The 18676-nt window shown below is 42.2% G+C and overlaps 1 protein-coding gene and 1 long non-coding RNA gene across 13 annotated transcripts in view; one reads left to right on the top strand and one right to left on the bottom strand.

Annotated features, from left to right (window-relative positions):
• DLGAP2 (DLG associated protein 2) overlaps positions 1-18676 on the bottom strand; it is a 691732-nt gene that overhangs the window by 294886 nt on the left and 378170 nt on the right. The window lies entirely within an intron of this gene.
• Positions 700-18225, top strand: LOC128340692 (uncharacterized). The gene is made up of 5 exons (XR_008313892.1): positions 700-799; positions 1624-1723; positions 6213-6300; positions 7100-7168; positions 18170-18225. It is a non-coding gene; the product is annotated as an uncharacterized LOC128340692 (long non-coding RNA).

The following is an 18676-nucleotide window of genomic DNA, read 5'->3' as shown; positions in this document are numbered from 1 at the left end:
GCTGATGCCGCGGCCGGCCCCAGAGTGCCGCCATCAGGCCCGCCGCCTTGCCCCGCCTCGCTGGGCCCGCCGCTCGCTGGGCCCCGCCACCACAGCCTGGCCCGCCGCCATCGCGCTGGGCCCGCCGCCTCGCCCCGCCTCATGGCCGGGGCCGCCGCCACCTTGCTGGGCCCACCGCCTCGCTGGGCTCCGCCGCCGCGGCCCTGGGCCCGCCGCCTTGCCTCCGCAGCCGCCCAGCAAGCGAATTCTCCTGGGTGTGCTGCCAGCCAATCAGGCGCCCCCTGCAGCCCAGCCAATCAGCTGGGCTGCCGGGACGCATTTCTCCTGGGCACACCCAGGAGAATTATATATATAGATAATAATCTATATATATAATTCTCTAAAGCGTACCCATGGCTTTTCCCATAAAGCGTATTCCCTGTGTGGCAGCTCTCACAAGAGTTTGCAAGCAGAAGCACCAATATTGGGCAGTGGAGTTTCCATATGCCGATAGGGAGATGGAGCCTGTGAGAGCAGAAGCACCATGGTGATTGGGCAGTGGGGATTCCATATGCAGATAGGGAGGAGGAGCCTGTGGCACCGTGCTGATTGGGCATTAGGGATCCCATATGCAGAAAGGGAGGAGGAGCCTGTGATGGTTAAGGACAGTTGGAATGTAACTGTTACTGGTTGGAAGATGTTTTTGATTGTAGAGGAGAGGAGGCTCTCTCTATAAAAGGATAGTGGGCAGGGGTCTGTGAAGAGAGGGCTCATGAGGGAGGAAAGAACCTCTGTTGTATGAATTAGATGAGAAAACAAGGTGAACAAGATCTGTTAACTCAGGGAGGGAGGGAGGGGAAGAAAGACTGAGGAGAAGAGAGAAAAAGGAGGGAAGGAAAAAGAGAAAGAAGGTAGGGCGAGGGACAGGACCGGGCCTGTCAGTGGCCTGAGGGGAAGTAGCGGCCATGGCAGTGGTGGCAGCAAGAAAGAGGAGGAGGAGCAGGAGTGGGGCTCAGGTGAGGAGATCTGTGGGGATAGGGGGCTGCAGCTTGGCCTATTGGTGCCAGCAACGCTGCAGCTGTGACCAAGAGGAGTGAGAGAGAAGGAGTAAAGGGATGGAGGAGTGACCATGAGGGATGAGGGGAATGGAAGTGGAGGAGGAGGAGTGCAGCTCAGGTGAGGGTGGAGAGATCTCTGAGGTGAGGGAGGCTGTGGCAGGGGAGCAATCAAGTACTAGCATGCAGATGCTCTGTGTGGGTTAAGCTAGTATATTATATTATTATTATACAATTATATATTATATATCATTATATATTATGGGTATTTTATGGGCTCTAAATATGCTAAAATACAGACATCCAGAGCAGGTTTTCACACATATAGCAGCACCTGAGGTTGGAGTGAGCAGCCAGTTCCCCAGGAACGTGTGCTCCCTGCATTAGGCTCTACTTCTGCTCCAGCTTCCAATACTTTAAAAAAAAATAATTTCACTATTGGAATCAGTTACTATAAGCCAGTGTGCAGACCTTGGGCAGAAAAAAGTTTAAATTTGCCATCATTTAACTCTACTTTTAAAAAAAGACACTGATTCCATGCTGTCTGAGAAATTGCTATACTATATAAAAGTATTTTCTCCATTTTAAGATATTCTTTTTAAGAAATTCAGTGAATTTCTACAAGTACAGGAAATACAGAAGCTGAGGCAGCCACAAGCGGGATGGGGATCGGTTCCTTTAAAAATCAGGTAAGCAGGTCTTTACATGCTCCTCTGCCACTCCACCACTTTTCCAGGTGCGGCACTCACTTTCCAAACGGCCACAGGCAGCAGTAGCACTGCTCCCAGCAGCCTTCATGTGGCGTCGGCACACACAGGGCTGCCACACATTTTTTAAAAAAATGTGGTATCCTGATAAGGCCTAATCCACAAGCTGCAATTTAGAAAAATATTATTTTCTTCACAGCCTGGTTTGTACAGGGAATATCCAATTCATAACTTTGCTCAGGGACATCACCTTCATCTGAATCAGAATGTTGAAAGCCAATGACGATGTATGACTTCCTTCTTCACTGTTAGTTTCAAGTGACTGAAGATGGCTAGTGTACTTTTCTTACCATTTGTTGACTTTTCAACAAGCAGTTACGAAGCTGTGTATACAGCATTGCATTTAGCAGCTGAAAGAAATGAAGAGTTGAACCTGAAAACCTGCTTCATGACATCTGATCAACCTTTGAATATGAAAGCTGAAGACAATATTTCCATGTGCAGTGAAGACTCATCCTTATCAAAAGTTGTGGCTAGACTTGATAGTTTTGATCTTCTGATAGCATTTATGGGCTCTATTGGTTTTATCATGGGAGAAAGTGGACTGAAAGAGATTTTGAGCGCTATATATGCACCCATGAGCAATGAGAAAATGTTGACAGGCTATGCTTTGGTGGGGAGGGGACATAAGAGGTCACTCGGTCACACAGCATTTGCAATTATTATGTTAAAAGATGAACATCCAATCACTGAAGATTGTGAGATGATTAAGTAAATTCTTCATGATTTCAGTGGCAGTCCCCAGTCATTTGAATAAGTAAATAATGAGCCTGCACTGAGAAGGATTGCAGAAACATTCCAAGAGCAACTGCAAAACCTGGAAAAGTAAGCGCCACTGAAAAACTGGATTGTTGTTGGATATGGAGTTCCAGTCCATTGACCTATTGCACCAACTATCCTAATGACCACTAGGGGCATTGGGAGCAGTGGTAGCTAGTGAGGGTCTCTTGGTCCTGACCTGTCCCTGCTTTCCTCTGCTCTATGACCCCTGTTTTGACTCCTCAGCAGGGGTGTAGCCACGTGTGAACGGGTTCAAAGAATCCAGGCCGCCAACAAAGAGGGACACTGAAGCCCTGTGGCTTGGGCTCCGGAGGAGCCCATAGTGAACTCCCACCTCCCATGCCTGGGCTGCCGAAAGCCTGGGCGAACTATCTGTTTGTTATTTCAGGCAGCGCTAGCTGCCCGATAGGACATTTTTCATGTCCTATCAGGCAGCCAGTGCTGCCTGAAATAACAGAGAGCTTGCCCGGGCTCTCGGCAGCTCAAACATGGGAGGGGGGAGTTTGATCTGGGTTCCTCTGGAGCCTGAGCCACACCTCCATGTGTGTGACATCGCACGCACACACAGAGGTATATCTGGAGGGGGCCACTGAGCGGGACTGGACCCAGGCCACCATTCGGCTGGCTCTGCAGCTGCTCCTCAGGTACTTCCTTTAGTGAGTCAGTCCTTTTCCTTTCCTCATAAAGAGAAGATAGAAACATCTCCCTCTCTCCCTACCTCATCACTATGTAGCTGATAGATAGGATAGGTCTCTCCTATCTCAAATGTACTTCACCAATAAATCAATTTAGTTTAGACCCTACAGCGATCTCCATGTGTGTTACTTAAATAGCTGCAACAACTAAACTCTGCACTCTGTAACTGGAGTAGCAGCTTCCTTGGTGCTTGGCTAAATAATCACATACCCCAACAATTCAATACTTCTGTTTGGTTGCTATTTTGAAGCACTACATCCAAGCAAAAAGAATGGACAATTAGAACCTACATATTCATTGTGTGCAAGTCACAATTAGAACCTACAATTAGAACCTACATATTCATTGTGTGCTAACTTGGCAAAGAGGCACCTTTTAATGTGGTGATTCTCTTTTATTTAGCAGGGGGAGAGTAACTGGCCCTCTCCACCCCCAGCACAGTACCTCCAGTGACTGTTGCTGGGGTCTATCTTGTGTTTCTTTTTAGATTGTGAGCCATTTGGGGACAGGGAACCATCTTATTTATTTATTATTTCTGTGTGTAGACCACCCTGAGCCATTTTGGGAAGGGTGGTATAGAAATCGAATACATAAATAAAATAAAATAAAATAAAATAAAATAAAATAAGACATGCTTCCATATGTTCATGCCAATTACCACCTCCCATATGCAAAAGCATGCCAACTGCACTTGTAAGAGATGTTAAACCTTGAAGCAAAAACTGACAAAGAGGAGTACAAGAAGTTTGTCAACAATGGATATTTCACTATCAGGATGACAGAAAGGTTTTGGGGAGGAATTTGGTCTGACATGGCCATCAAACAAACATGGATAGGTTCTACAAAAACTTCAGGACTTACTCATGGAAGAGGAATGCCAGAAAGTGTGTTGAATAGGTGGATTCTGGGAATGTGTTACTAGCAATGCTAGTAACTTGCCCTTAGCCTGCTTGGAAGAGAAACGCTGGCTGCATTCTAGACAAAAGGTCATTTTGGCAAGTCATTTCCCTAAAAGTGTATTTCAGGTCCATTAGCAAAGGACTCCAACAGGCAAAGGAAATGCCACTTTCTGATTGCATCTGAACATAGGCAGAGGGAGATTCAGGGCAGACCCTAACTGATGTTGAGATTAAAGGAAAAGGAATGCAAGCTTTCTTCCTCCCATGAAGTTTTGAGGCTAAACAAATCTCACCTCATTACCTCCCCTTCATTATCAGAAGTGAGGGAGCAGATGTCATATCTATTCAAGTGATTGCCCAAGGCAATCACCTTTCATGAAACTTTATTTGTCTAAAAGCCCCTGGTGGCGCAGTGGTAGAGCCCCTGGTGGCGCAGTGGTAAAACTGCCGCCCTGTAACCAGAAGGTTACAAGTTCGATCCTGACCAGGGGTTCAAGGTTGACTCAGCCTTCCATCCTTCCGAGGTCGGTAACATGAGTACCCAGAATGTTGGGGGCAATATGCTAAATCATTGTAAACCACTTAGAGAGCTCCGGCTATAGAGCGGTATATAAATGTAAGTGCTATTGCTATAGGAGCATACAGGGGAGCCACCCAGACACACAACCTGATCAATAACCAATATTTGTGCCTTATTTGGACCAAGTCTTCTAACATCAGAAATTTCTCAAGAAGGATCTGTGATCCCTCAGTCATGCCTCAAGCCCCCTCAATTATGGTATCTGGCATGCTCATGCCCTGGCTGTGTGCCACCACATTTGCCACACTCACCATCAGACCATGCACGCCACACTGCCTGGGTACACCTCATTAGCTCACTTCATGCTTAAGCTCCCCAGAGAGAAGGATTCCCCCAACTAGATTCAGGTAGCTATGGCCAATATTTTTTCTCTTTCTTTTTCTTTCACCCACAAGCCTCTTCCCCTTCCACTACTGCAGCTTGGTAAACGTGCTTCAAGAATAACCCACCATTTTTTTCATTTCCTGTATCCCTATTATTCCTCACTAAAACAACTAGTTTTCAAGATCATGTCTCCATCCTCTTTTATCCCTTCCAGTGCATCCACAAGCTCACAGGACATTAAGTATTTTCTTGCTGTTGCTTGCTCTGTACTCATTTGATGCTAACTGCCCCCACTTTGAGCAAAGCATAGCCACAGACTATGCTAGCTGACACGTGTCCATGCAGACCTCTTAACAAATGCCTGCTGCTCATAATGTATGCGATAGTTTAGAAGGTCTCTATGGTGTACACTTCGGTACTACAGAACAGCACGTTGAAATGAGGAAATTGTGCATAGCCAAAGATGATGCAGACATTCAGAAACTTACTTCAGTGATTCATAGCCTAGTCGCCGTGAGTGTTACTCTCATTCCTATGCTAAAGCCACATGCTCAGGACACTTTCCTGTAATTTATTGCATGTAATTGCTCGAAAGGATTTGGGCCAAAGTGCCAAATTCAGAAAAACTGAATTGAAATGTTCCATAATTTGTGGTCAGTGCCATGGACAGTCATGCCTTAGGTTTAATGCAAACCCACCAAATTTATCTGAAGCAGATGAAGGTGATATTGACCAGACATTTTCAGTCACTTGAAACTGAAAACAAAGAAGGGAAGTCCACTATTGCCATTGAATTTCAACATTCTGTTTTAGATGAAGGTGATGTCCCTGAGCAAAGTAATGAAATGGATATTGCCTGTAGAAACCAAGGTGTGAAGAAAATATTTTTTAAATAAATTGCAGCTTGTGGATTAGGTCTTAATGGGGATACCAATTTTTAACACAATGTGCCAGTACTCTACCTCTTGAGTGCTGTGGAAGTGTATGTGTAGGAGGCATGTTTCACGAATTGCATGCACTCTGTCCTTCATGTGTTCCTTGAATCACTTAGCAAAAAAGAAGGGGGGAACCCCTTCTTGTGGCTGAGAGTAAATTTCATGCTCTTTAATTATATTTAAGTTTGGTTTTGCAGGACAAGTTTATATCAATGAGCTACAGACAAAAAACAGGGGTGGTGCAGTAACCGCGAAGTAGCATTCCATGGAAACCTTCACTTTACGGTAAAACCATTGGTTGAAATCTATATTGAACACCACACTTTAATAGAGAACTTGATGCTCTACAATTTTTGTACTTAACATTATCCAATCAAAGCAACAGTTTGTGAGATATATGTGAACAATTATTTTGGGTGGCCATTTTTCCAAGATGGAGGCTAGAGATAAAGTTGTAAATATTAGGAGTTTTAGTATGTTACTTACATCAGTATTCTTGACATCTGTTCCAATTTTCAAAACTTTGGGATCCACGCCCCCCCCCCCCGGCAAAAAATGGCCAAAAATAACTGGACTAAACTCAGAATCTTCTGCATGCAGATGCTCTTCCCAGAGCAGCCCCATCCCCTAAGGGGAAGATTTTGAAGTGCTCACACATGTAGTCTCCCATTCAAATGCAAACCAGAGCAGATCCTGCCTAGAAAAAGGGACAATTTATGCTTGCTACCACAATATCAGCTCTCCTCCCGTAAGCTGTGTTCTGCTATCGGTCTCTTCTGTTTGGAAGAGGAGAGGGTGCTGTGGTTTTATGGTATTGTGAGTTTTAAAACTTTGCTCTTGTGTTGTGTTATCTTACAGTGTTTTTATCATTATTGCTAGCTGCCTTGTGAATCTTCCCAACAGAAAGGCAGATAATATGGTTTTAATAAATAAAATAGATTGATTTATGGATTTAATGTATTTTTTTCTCATAGCCTTTACACAAAGGTTTCATCATTAGTTCAAATGGTGTTTGTTTTTGAGTAAACAAAAGCTATGAATTCTGGGTTTGCTTTTTCTAACAACGTTTATTTCCCATCTGCAGAGGCCTGCTTAGCAATGCTATGCTATGGGATAAGAAACCCATCCATCAGGGAAGAATAATCAGATGAATGTAAGCAGAACAGATGTCCCGACAGATCAATAATACCCCCTTGGCAGTCACTAACACCCACCAAACCATAACATCTGACAGTGAAGAAACATGTCAGGAAGCACCTGTTAACGTTGTCTTGCCTTTATAGCTAAGGTGACACTTAGAGAGGATTGTGAGGAGAATGCCAACCATCCACACATATCAGCATCTGATTCTTGTCTCTCTCTCTATATATGTTTGTGGGCTTAGAAAAAACATCGTTAAACAATTTGGAAATGGATGATATACTGAAATCTGGGAATGCATTTTTATTGGATGCAAAATTCCTTTTGTGTGTGTTTTTCAGCAACTATAAGAGGATGTTTCTATTTTGGATTTAGTTGCAAATTATAAATCTGTTAATCGATCAAAGGTGTTAAAGTGAAACAAGAGAGATGCATAAATAGGTAGTTTGGATCATCATTTCTCAGAGCATCACACTCCCTAAGGTTCCATTATGACCCCTGCTGTTCTGTAGCTATGCCATACAGACAAGAAGAAAGAAAAATTTCTTGGAATTATTGTGGTATAAATACTGAACTCCTTTTTCTGTGCCAACCCTGTAGGATTTCAGCTAGCTACTTTCTCAACAACTTTTATGTCTCCAGCAGGAGAAAATTTGTTTTCTGTTGCCTTGTTCAACTGTGCCCAGGACCCTCTCAATTAATCATTGGTAACCATACTGGAAATATAAGCTTATAAGGTCTAGTTCTCATTGAATTGGCAAAGTGGTATGGCCTATCTAGGCTATACGACTTCAGGTGGGGCTCAATGTTCCTGCATGAATAAATGGTCCACCCACATAGAAAACTAGCTTAGGGCAGGCTAGAACTCTTCTCCCTAGCATGTATTTTCTTATGTGCATCCAGTCTCCATTTTTGTATGAACCAGAATTCCATCATATTGGTCACCATCTGCAAACTGAGGTGGTACAGCCTAGAAACAGTTTCACCACCTTCGTGAGAACCAGTAGTAAAGCCCAGACACCAATTTACCTCCACAGTGAGAACTGCTGCTGGTACAGCCCAGACACAGTTTTGCCATCTCAGTGTTACTGCTTCAGTGACAACTAGGCCTCAGGTAAGCAGAGGACTCGGCCTGAGCAATAGACTACTGGGCTGTGTGTGCTGAAATTGTGCTTCCTAGCTAAGGATAAGCGCATTTCCCCCATTCTGTTCTTCTGGCATAGGTTTTCTCACTGACACATTTCCACTCTGTCTGCTTTCTGTATTAAGCCAAATTCCACTCTGAAATTAGGACTAGCTAATTTGAAATCCCAAACCTCGATGAATAACTTATGTGGAGAGAATGTCATAGGTTTCTTTCTGGACAGGTTTCTTGTTCATGACCTAGGGCTTCATTGTCTCTTGATTCAGTTCCCTAAAATGTTGTGTTGGAATGTGAAATATATCTCAAAACTGTTTCTCAAGGGTGAAGCATAGTCCTTTAAAACAGGCCTCCAAGATGTTCACCGTAATTTCTGTGATGTTTTAAGCAATATGAAAAACTTTTAACTTTTCACATTTAGAAAGAAAATGCTGGAGACCAGACATATGCACAATTGATGGAGAAGTTTATTCCTAAATGTGAAAACAAAAACACAACAACACTAATTTATATACTGTTTTTCAGCAAAAGTTGCTAAAGTGGTTTACATAGAGACATAATAAACAAACAAACAAGCAAAATAAAGATGGATCCCTGTCCCCAAAAGGCTCACAATCTAAAAAAAGCATCTGAGATAACACCCCTGTGGTGTGACCCTGATAGTTCACAGAAGGACACATCTGAAAAATATAACCAGGAAGCTAAAACTTCCTAGGCATACTTCAGTGAGACTGAATGATGCTACTGTTGTGTCCAGAGTCACAAAGTCACGTTGACCAAGTTTGGACATACTGGGAAACCAGAACCTCCAGTTTACGAAGCTGCACACCCAAACTTGACAAACCAGAGTTAAGGGTGAAAATGGACCTGAGGTTTCCCTCAGCAAACTCCAATCTGTACCTTCAGTCAGAGTGGAGTTTCGCCATCCTTATCTCCGGTTTAGTGGTGCTGGTGCTATGTTTGAATGCTGGTGCCACAGTTTGGGCCGAATGGGTCGAGAGTTGAGGAAGGAAACTCCTTCTTCACTCCAACCCAATTGACTGTGCAGGCTCTCCTTCTGTCAAGAAGGAAGTCTGCACAGCCAGCTCCTCACTGACTGCAGAGAAGCACCTCTCGCCAATGTGGGAGAGAACATGGACAGGAATGTGGATGAGAGAGTAGCGAGAGGGGCACGCGGAACTGCAGGTCTATTGAACCCCTGGTTCCATTCTACATCTGAACATGGCCTTTGATTAGTGAAGGGAAATACATGCATAAACAGCACCTAGAGAAAACTGAAGAACCTGCCTCCCCTTGAAAACTAAAAGGTGAACACACATCCTCAGCCCTTAATTCATAACAGATAATTTAGTTGTAAAGGCAAAATCTAGCTAACACTAAGCTCATTTAAGAATCACTACATCACTAGGAGAAATATAAGCATGTTTTTAATTCTCACATTGAAATTCATGACCTGGATAGATCATGCCTAGTTTCTTGCAAGAAATGCTTCTTTATTTTTCCTTCTTTGTTCAGAAGTTGTTGGAACGACAGGGAAACTCTCTTAGGATTTTGCATAATGTCCCTAATATATTTAAAACACCTTGCCTCCATACAGTCATCAATTAGGCTACATTAAATCTGCAGCCTAAATGTGGTGATCACTAAATGGAAGTGGGTCACCAGTAAGTAAAATAAAATGTGAACCTAACTGGAAAACGAATGTCACATCAGCTTCCTGAGCATAGGTCTCCTACTGTTTCTCGATCAGTGCCTGCTTTAAGACCAGAACCTAATCAACACACTACTGGATGCCAAATCAACAAGCCAAAACTACTCATGGCAAATACATAAAATATCCAAATAAAAAACCATTTAAAAACCCAAGCAAAATACTCTTTAATTTGACACACATTTCTTTCAATGACATGATCTTTGTTCATGTCATTTAAAATTAATAAACATAAAAACCCCACTAAAAACAAAGTAAAACAAACTTGCCCAAATTTCTAGAAATAGATTGATATATGCAGAGGATTAAAATAAATCAGACTACATGAAGTTAAATAATTTGGTTAGACCTATTAAGGCAAGCAACCAACTGATCATAATGCATTGAATGTACATAATGGACATGAAAGAGCTCTGTAGGAGACCCATTAACAGGAGAGCAGCTGAAGTGTTTATGAAAACTACCAGGAAGATAGCTCAGGTGCACAAAACAAAAGCATAAATGCTGCTAAAAATGCCTTCTTCTAGGCACCAAGAAGCTATAAATATAACTTGCATTTCAAGCTATATGGATTTTTATCATTTTCAGGATCCAATGCAGTGAGAAGGATCCAAATATAATCACCTAATCCAGCTGAGTGCTCTAAAGACAGATCTTTTGTAGCCAGGTTCTGGACTTCTAACACAGCCCATATTGTCATTAGTAGAGCATGTACCAAGTAGTGATGTATTGAATTTTTTAACCAGAGAGTTTGAAATACTAACTCCTCACAGTTGAGTCATCCAAACCACATTATGAGTTGCAACCAAGTCCCCCTTCATGCAGGTCCATCTCATAAGGAGTTTGCTCCTGCCATCAGTTAGCCCTCCCTGCCAGCCCCTCTCCCTTTGCCAAGTTGCTCAAGTGCAGGTGAAGCCTGCAAAAGAGAAAACCCAGAAATGAACTATTAATCAGTGTTTTCTTTAACGAGAGAGAGGGAAAGGGGGCAAATACACTTGTAAGCATTAGCTTTATAAGCAATATGGAGTTCTTGGTCTTTTATCCTAAGAGCCATTTGCAGAAGCTGTTTTATTTGTGCATGGGCATAGGGAGGGATTTTCACTGACCCCTCCTTGTCTTGGCAACCCCCTGCACATGCCAAAAAAATCTGGTTTTGAGGTTCCCCGCTCCACAAAGGACAAATGAGGTGGGATATAGGGAGCTGTAGAAGGAGGGAATAACCGGAGGAATTCTGCCCTTTACTCCCTTTGCACAAATTGAAGTTCTTCCATAACTGGAAGAAGTTCTAAAGATTCAATCACTTGAGTATAATTTAGCAAAATTTAGTTAAATTAAATCCGTTTTAAACCAATGGTACTTTGAAGTCAAGCATTACTCTGCTGCATTCCATTGCTTTCTATGAGCCATGGTCACGAGCCATTTTTTGATTGTGCTCTTTGCAATTTATTTATTTGTATTCATCTACAGTATCTATCATATTTCTATATTGCTTGATTTATTTATTTATTTATTTATTTATTTAATCTATCAAATTTTTACACCACCTCAAACTTTCATCTCTGAGCTGTTAATATTAACACAAAACAAGTTAAAACAGACACAAAAATCTTAAAACTATTTAGGCAATCTAAAAGTAAAAAACAGATTAAAAAAAATTTAAAAGCTGGGAAAGCTTGGGTGAAGATATGGGTTTTCAACTGCTTTTTAAAAATTGTCAGAGATGGGGAGGATCGTATTTAAGTAGGGATCACATTCCACAATCTTGGGGCAGCAACCAAGAAGGCTCGTCCCCATATGGCCACCAGGCGAGCTGGTGGCAACTGAAGACAGATCTCTCCAGACAATCTCAATGAGCAGTGGGGCTCATTATGAAGAAGACGTTCTCTTCAATACCCAGGACCTAAGCCATTTAGGGTGTTATAGGTTATAACCAGCACTTTGTATTTTGCCCAGAAACCTAGTGGCAGCCAGTGTAGTTCTAGCAGCAAAGGAGTGATGTGGTCTCTCTGTGATGACCCAGAGACCAACCTGGCTGCTGCATTCTGTACCAACTGGAGTTTCTGAACTATGTACAAAGACAGCCCCACATATTGCACATTGCAGAAGTCAAGTCTGGAGGTTACCAGCCTATGTACCACTGTTTTGTGGTCGTTCATCTCAAGAAATGGGCTCAGCTGGTACAGAAGCTGATAGAAAACACCTCTGGCCATTGCCTCAACTTGAGATACCAGGGAGAGGTGTGGATCCAGAAGCACTCAAAGACTGCATACTTGTTCCTTTTGGGGAAGTGTGACCCCAACTAGAACAAGCAGATCAAAATCGCTTCTGGAGTTCTGTCCCCGCACAATAAGTAACTCTGAGATATATGTGTCTCTAGGTGGTGAACAAAGTTAAAACAAATTTAAAACAGAATAAAACAGTTAACATTTCACAAGCTAGATAAAAAATTTCATGCAATAAAAGCACATTAAATAGTTTAAAATTAATTACAGGCAAAAGCCTGAGAAAACACGTGCATTTTGAGGGCCTTTCTAAAAGGGAACAGAGACGGAGATGCTCTTGTTTCAACAAGGAGCATATTCCAAAACCTTGGGAAGGCCTGGTTGTGGGTCACCACCAAACGAGCCAGTGGTAACCATAACCAGACCTCTCCAGATGATCTTAATAGCTGACAGGGTTCATGGCAAAGAAGGCACTCTCTTAAGTGCCCTGGACTGAAGCCATGAAGAGCGTTATAGGTAATAACCAGCACTTGTATTTCATTAGGAAACATATCAACAGCCAGTGCAATTCTTTTAAAATCGGTCTTCTATGGTCCCTTCGGGTTGTCCCAGAGACCACTCTGGCTGCCACATTCAGTACAGATTGCAGTTTCCAGACTATGTACAAAGGCATATTTTAAAAGTTGGTTCTGGGTGGGATTTGGAGTATAATATATGTATGGTATTAGTCTCCATTGTAAATATTATATATTTATATTTTTTTATAGTGGAAACATTTGCCACTGAAGAAGACCTTTGTCTTGGGTTGAAAAATGTTTGGCAGTTTTTAACAATATGACAGGATACAGTGCAGTACTGACTCTGGATATATTACTCTTCAAGAAAAATAAGATTAGATTAGATTTTTTTTCATCTACATTGAGAAACCTTCAGCATATGCAACTTCTTCCAATTTTTACAGAGACTTTGTATCATTGAGTGTGTGTGTGTGTGTGTGTGTGTGTGTGTGTGTGTGTGTGAGAGAGAGAGAGAGAGAGAGAGAGAGAGAGAGAGAGAGAGAGAGAGAGAGAGAGAGAGATTGTGATTTTTAAATATTAGTTTTTAACTCCCTAATTGGCCTGTATCCCTTGGGTGATGGTTATATTTTATCTTTATTGTTATTCAAGGATACACACACACACACGGATTCTTTCTCAGTCAAATTGATGTTTTCTTGAATCCATATACGGTTTGTTTTTTGTTGAGCCCCATATAGAGTGCATTACAGTAGTCAAGCCTGAAGGTTACCAGCATATGCACCACTGTTTTATGGTCATTTTCCCCTGCTAACTGAGCAAGGAGGCACCATTTAAATGTGGTGATCTCTTTATTTAGCAGGGGGAGAGTAACTAGCCCTATCCATCCCTAGCACAGCATCCCTCCAGTGGCTGTTGCTGGTATCTGTCTTACATTTCTTTTTTAGATTGTGAGCCCTTTGGGGACAGCCCTTTGGGGACAGTGTGGATTCCATGATAGCATATTAGAGTGGATTCATGGTGTCTCATTGAAAATCTCATTTGCTATCATAGAATCCACACTCAATACCTCAGAAACAACAGAACCCTGTACCCCATGGGTTAGAAACCCATGGGGGTGGTTGGCACCCTACGTGCACTACACCTCCACTCGCTCTGGGCCACCCCAGCACCCCCCAAGTGCACTTATGGGGCTGCTCAAAGCTCCATTATAACTTCTTATGAGGAAAAACCTTAAAGACGCCTAAACTTCAACAATTAACCAAAAATCAGCCCTCTGCCCAAATCCTTTGAAAAAATTCAGGTAGCTTCCCTTCCCCCTACCAGCACTACCACCAACCCCACACCGCTCTAGGCCACCCCTTTCCCCCCCAACGTGAAGCGATACACCCTTCATTATATCTAAGGGGGGGAAACCGTAAAGACACGTAAACTTCAACAATTAACCAAAAATCACCCCTTTGCCCAATTCCTTTCAAATAATTCAGGTAGCTTCCTTGCCCACCCTAGGAACTACCAGACACCACACTGCACTCTACGACACCCCTTTCCTCCCGACATGAAGCTATACATTTGCTGCAATCCTCATTATTCTCTATGAGGAATTCAAAAATAATTTAACAATTCACCAATAATCAGAGGAGTGTCCAATTGCCTTGGGATTTTTTGGGTGGTAGGCACCCCTATCTGTCTACCGCCCACCCCACTTTTGTGCCCCTAGGTGCTCCACAATAGGGGATATGGACTGGTTCGGGTCCCATTATACTCTATGTGAAAAATAATTAAAAGTATTTCAAATATTCATAAAAAATCATAGGGGTGTCTGATTGCTTCAGGGTTTGCATGGTTGTTGGCACCCATGGGTGCTCCACAATAAGGAATAATGGTCTGGTTCTAGTCCCATTATATCCTATGAGAAAAAAATAAAAATATTTTTCAAAAATTCATAAAAAATCGTACAAGTGTCTGATTGCTTTGGGGTTTGGGTAACAGGTACCCCTGCGTGCCAGCTACCATACTACCAATTTTCAGGGGTCCAAACCAGTCCAAACCAATTCAAAATGAACCACCCCGGTTCAGTTCGAATCCGAACTGAACTGGGGTGGTTCGGTTCGGATCTGAACCGCCGAACCGGAACCGGTTCAGATCCGAACCGGTTTGGATCTGAACCAGTTCGCACATCCCTACATTCTTCATTCATCACTTGAATGAGTTTTCACTTTGAGAATGTTTTCCCTTTCTACCTGCTTCCGTTTCTCAAAGGCTATGTAAAAACTTATTTAATACATTAATAAATTATTATTATTATTATTATTATTATTATTATTAATACTTCCTGATATTTGCATCTCTAGGCAGTGTACACAATTTTAAAAAATATATAAATCAGTAAAAACAGTAAAAACAATTTCACAAAATAAAAAGTTAAAACAATCTCATAGGATAAAAACAATTAAACAGTTTAAAATTAATTTCACTTATAAGCCTGAGAAAACAGGTGTGTCTTGAGGGTCTTCCTAAAAGCAAACAGAGAAGGAGATGCTCTTATTTCAACAGGGAGCATATTCCAAAGCCCCGGGGCAGCCACAGAGAAGACCCATCCCAAGTCACCACCAAACAAGGTGGTGGCAACTGTAGCCAGACCTCTCAAGATCATCTTAATAGGCGACAGGGTTCATGACAGAGAAGGCACTCTCTTAAGTACCCTGTACGAAAGCCATTGAGGGCTTTATAGGTAATAACCAGCACTTTGTATTTTGATCAGAAACATATCGGCAGCCAGTGGAGGTTTTTTAAAAATCGGTGTTATATGGTCCCTTTGGGTTGTTGCAGAGACCAGTCTGGCCGTCACATTCTCTACCAATGGTAGTTTTCATGTTACTTGAAAGTTATATGAAGGTGAAAGAGACCAAAAGTACGAATATACCTAGTAGGGATGTGGAAGAAATATGGTTTTCATTTTTACATTTCTCAAGGATTTTTTATAAAACAATACTGGAATTAAAATCCTAAAGTAACTGAAAATAGTGACTGGAATCTATGTTGTGCCATTGCATGAGCGGGGAAGTGGTGATTATCTGCAATAGCCCCCTTCCGCTGAACCACACTCAGCCTCCTAAAAATATCTCCCTGAGGACTGTTCAGTCCTTGGGGACATATTTTCAGGTGGTACAGTTGGATTCAGAGTGGGGAGACTGAAAAAAATGCCCTCCCCTCACGCACAATGGTATAGCACTAGTCTAGATGTCTGCCACTGTTGCACCAGCACACTGCTAGTCTGGATGTCAGCTAGTGTTTTTCTTTCCCACAGGGCAGGGCACCAATCTATTACTCATCTCCTTCTCCTTAACAGAAAAACAATGACAGAATTAACACAACATGTTACGGTATCTGTGTATCATTTACTACATATCTGTTCACTTGCCACTCTGTGATTGGAAACTTCTGTGCCAAGAGGCCTTATTAGATCCCTTACCATTTTTAGTATAATGTGCCCCAGTTCAAGACCTTAGAGCAACTTCAGCCCTCCTCTCAGATGTTGGCCTACAACTCCCATAAACCCTGGCTATTGGCCACTGTGGCTGGCGATTATGGGAGCTGTAGTCCAAAAACAGCTGGGGGGGGACCAAAGTTGAACAGGCCTGCCTTAGAGTTTACATTATCAATTTCCATGCCTATCACTGCCTCCCCACCACTGGCTTGGGAAACCAAAACCAAAAGGAAGGGATGAGAGATAAAAAACCTAATGGAACTATTCCATCTAACTGTTGTCCCTCAGGATTTGCTCATGCCAACTGTGTTGGGATCAGTATGGAGGCTGAATTGAACAAAACAACTCAGTTCAGCATGTTTACCCATTCACCCTGAAGCAAATGCACACCTCTACATATAGAGGGAAACACCAAAATTATAAAGGGAATTCTACAGACAAAAACTCTATTATATATTCCCAGCAGTTCTATTTTTCTTCATGAAATGGATTACTTGATCTCTCAGATATCTATTAATCTTTCAGTCCCTCGTGTTCTGCAAATAACCTTCCGCACCACTCACTGAACATTTTACATTATGGGTCCAGCTGGCTAAGAAAGCAATTAAGACACTTGATGCTACTGATGGTTGATCTTCTGATACGATGCCCATGTTTTCTGGTCATTCTGGCATAAAGACCAACAGCAAGGTGGAAGTGTTCAAGTGAGAAACAGATGTATCCATTAAGGCAATTACTTCATTCTGGACAAGGAGTAAGGCCAGTTATGACTGATTTTGACTTGCTAGCCATGTCCCAATAGTCTATTTCTGTCCTTCTACAATGTGGCGCTGAATACCAGCAGCCTAATCCAAGCTGGGAACGGGTCTCTGGAAACCCACTGCTAGCTGAAGCACCTTGCTAACGGAGCCGCATGACCCCATTTCCGCATATGGCCAGGCAGCCTGCACCTGATGTCAGACACATGCAAAAGGTTCCGAGTTCCCTACCTGGCATCTCCAAATAGGGCCAGGAGAGACTCCAGCCTGCACCCTTGGAAAAGCTGCTGCCAGTCTGCAGACAATGCTGAGCTAGATGGACCAATCGTTTGACTCGGTATAAGGTAGCTTCCTATGTTCCGAGCTCAAGACACTTGAAACAGCCTATTTTGAGTCAAAATGTTTAGTCATCAGACCATTTTGCACATCCCTAGCTACAACCCAGAATAGAAAGATGAGTATTGCAACTGAAAGCACAATTAAACAGAAAGGTTCATTCACTAGAATGAACAAGAGCCTGCGTTGTGTAGTGGTTAGAGTGCTGGACTAGGACCGGGGAGACCCGAGTTCAACTCCCCATTCAGCCATGATACTGGCTGGGTGACTCTGGGCCAGTCATTTCTCTCTCAGCCTAACCTACTTCACAGGGTTGTTGTGAGGAGGAACTTAAGTATGTAGTAAGGAGCTCTGGGCTCCTTGGAGGAAGAGCAGGATATAAATGTAAAAATAATAATGATTATAATAATAATAGAATATTTAAGGCACACACATTTTTACACTATCAGATCTTCAACTTAGAATGTGCTTTAGGTCTCGAGCCCTCATCATATATAAAATGACTGGCCCAAGCCATTAATGTAGCTACTGTGGTGTTCCAAATGATCTTTGTCCTAAGGCCTGAACACTTTTGGGAAAGCAGTGTTATTCCAACAAATGCAGACACAGCAGTTTTAACTACTTTTCTTACTATAGAGTTTTCATTCCCTATAGTAGCTTTCTTAATATAGGGTTGGAGTCAAACCTAAGTGGCAAAACTTAGATGAAGGATTACATTGAGGCTTCAGCAAGGAGGCCTCAACTGTATAATGGTAATACTTTGGATTTGTGTTCTGCTTAAATGTACTTACTGGCTCTGTTTTTTCATGCTTTCTCTTTCATTTTTTGTTTTGTTCTGAAGGTTTTATGGCTGATTGTTTTATTGTTAACTGTTGATGCGAGTTGCCTTGAACATTTCCTCAGTACTGGAAAACCAGGATAAAAGAAAACCTTTATTTTATTGAAAAAACAATAACTTCCCAAGCCTACGCCTAATACATGAATGCTATGAAACAACACAAGTTCTGTTCTAGAATGAATGAGCCCAGCTGTCTGCCATTTAAACTCCTGCTCCATGAAACAGTTCACAGACCAGACAAGAGTATTTGGTATGGAAAATTAATTTCTAGCAATGGCAGAAGATTTTGAAGTATTATAGTGTTCCTATTTGTTGATTACATTGGATTTAGAATTTAATTACAGGAGGCAGGACAACCCCAAATCCTATATAGATTTTAAATGCTACTGCACATCTGTGCAACATACATTTAATCATTTTACCTATTTAAAGCAGCATAAACTTTAAGCTACTGCCTTCATACTTTAATTGTGTTTGCAGCATTCTGCTTAGGTACTGACTGAATATAAA

The sequence above is a fragment of the Hemicordylus capensis genome, chromosome 1, assembly GCF_027244095.1.
Source record: "Hemicordylus capensis ecotype Gifberg chromosome 1, rHemCap1.1.pri, whole genome shotgun sequence".
Classification (NCBI taxonomy): domain Eukaryota; kingdom Metazoa; phylum Chordata; class Lepidosauria; order Squamata; family Cordylidae; genus Hemicordylus; species Hemicordylus capensis.
Note: the sequence above shows the minus strand (reverse complement) of the source record. Positions and strands in the feature narration are given on the sequence as shown.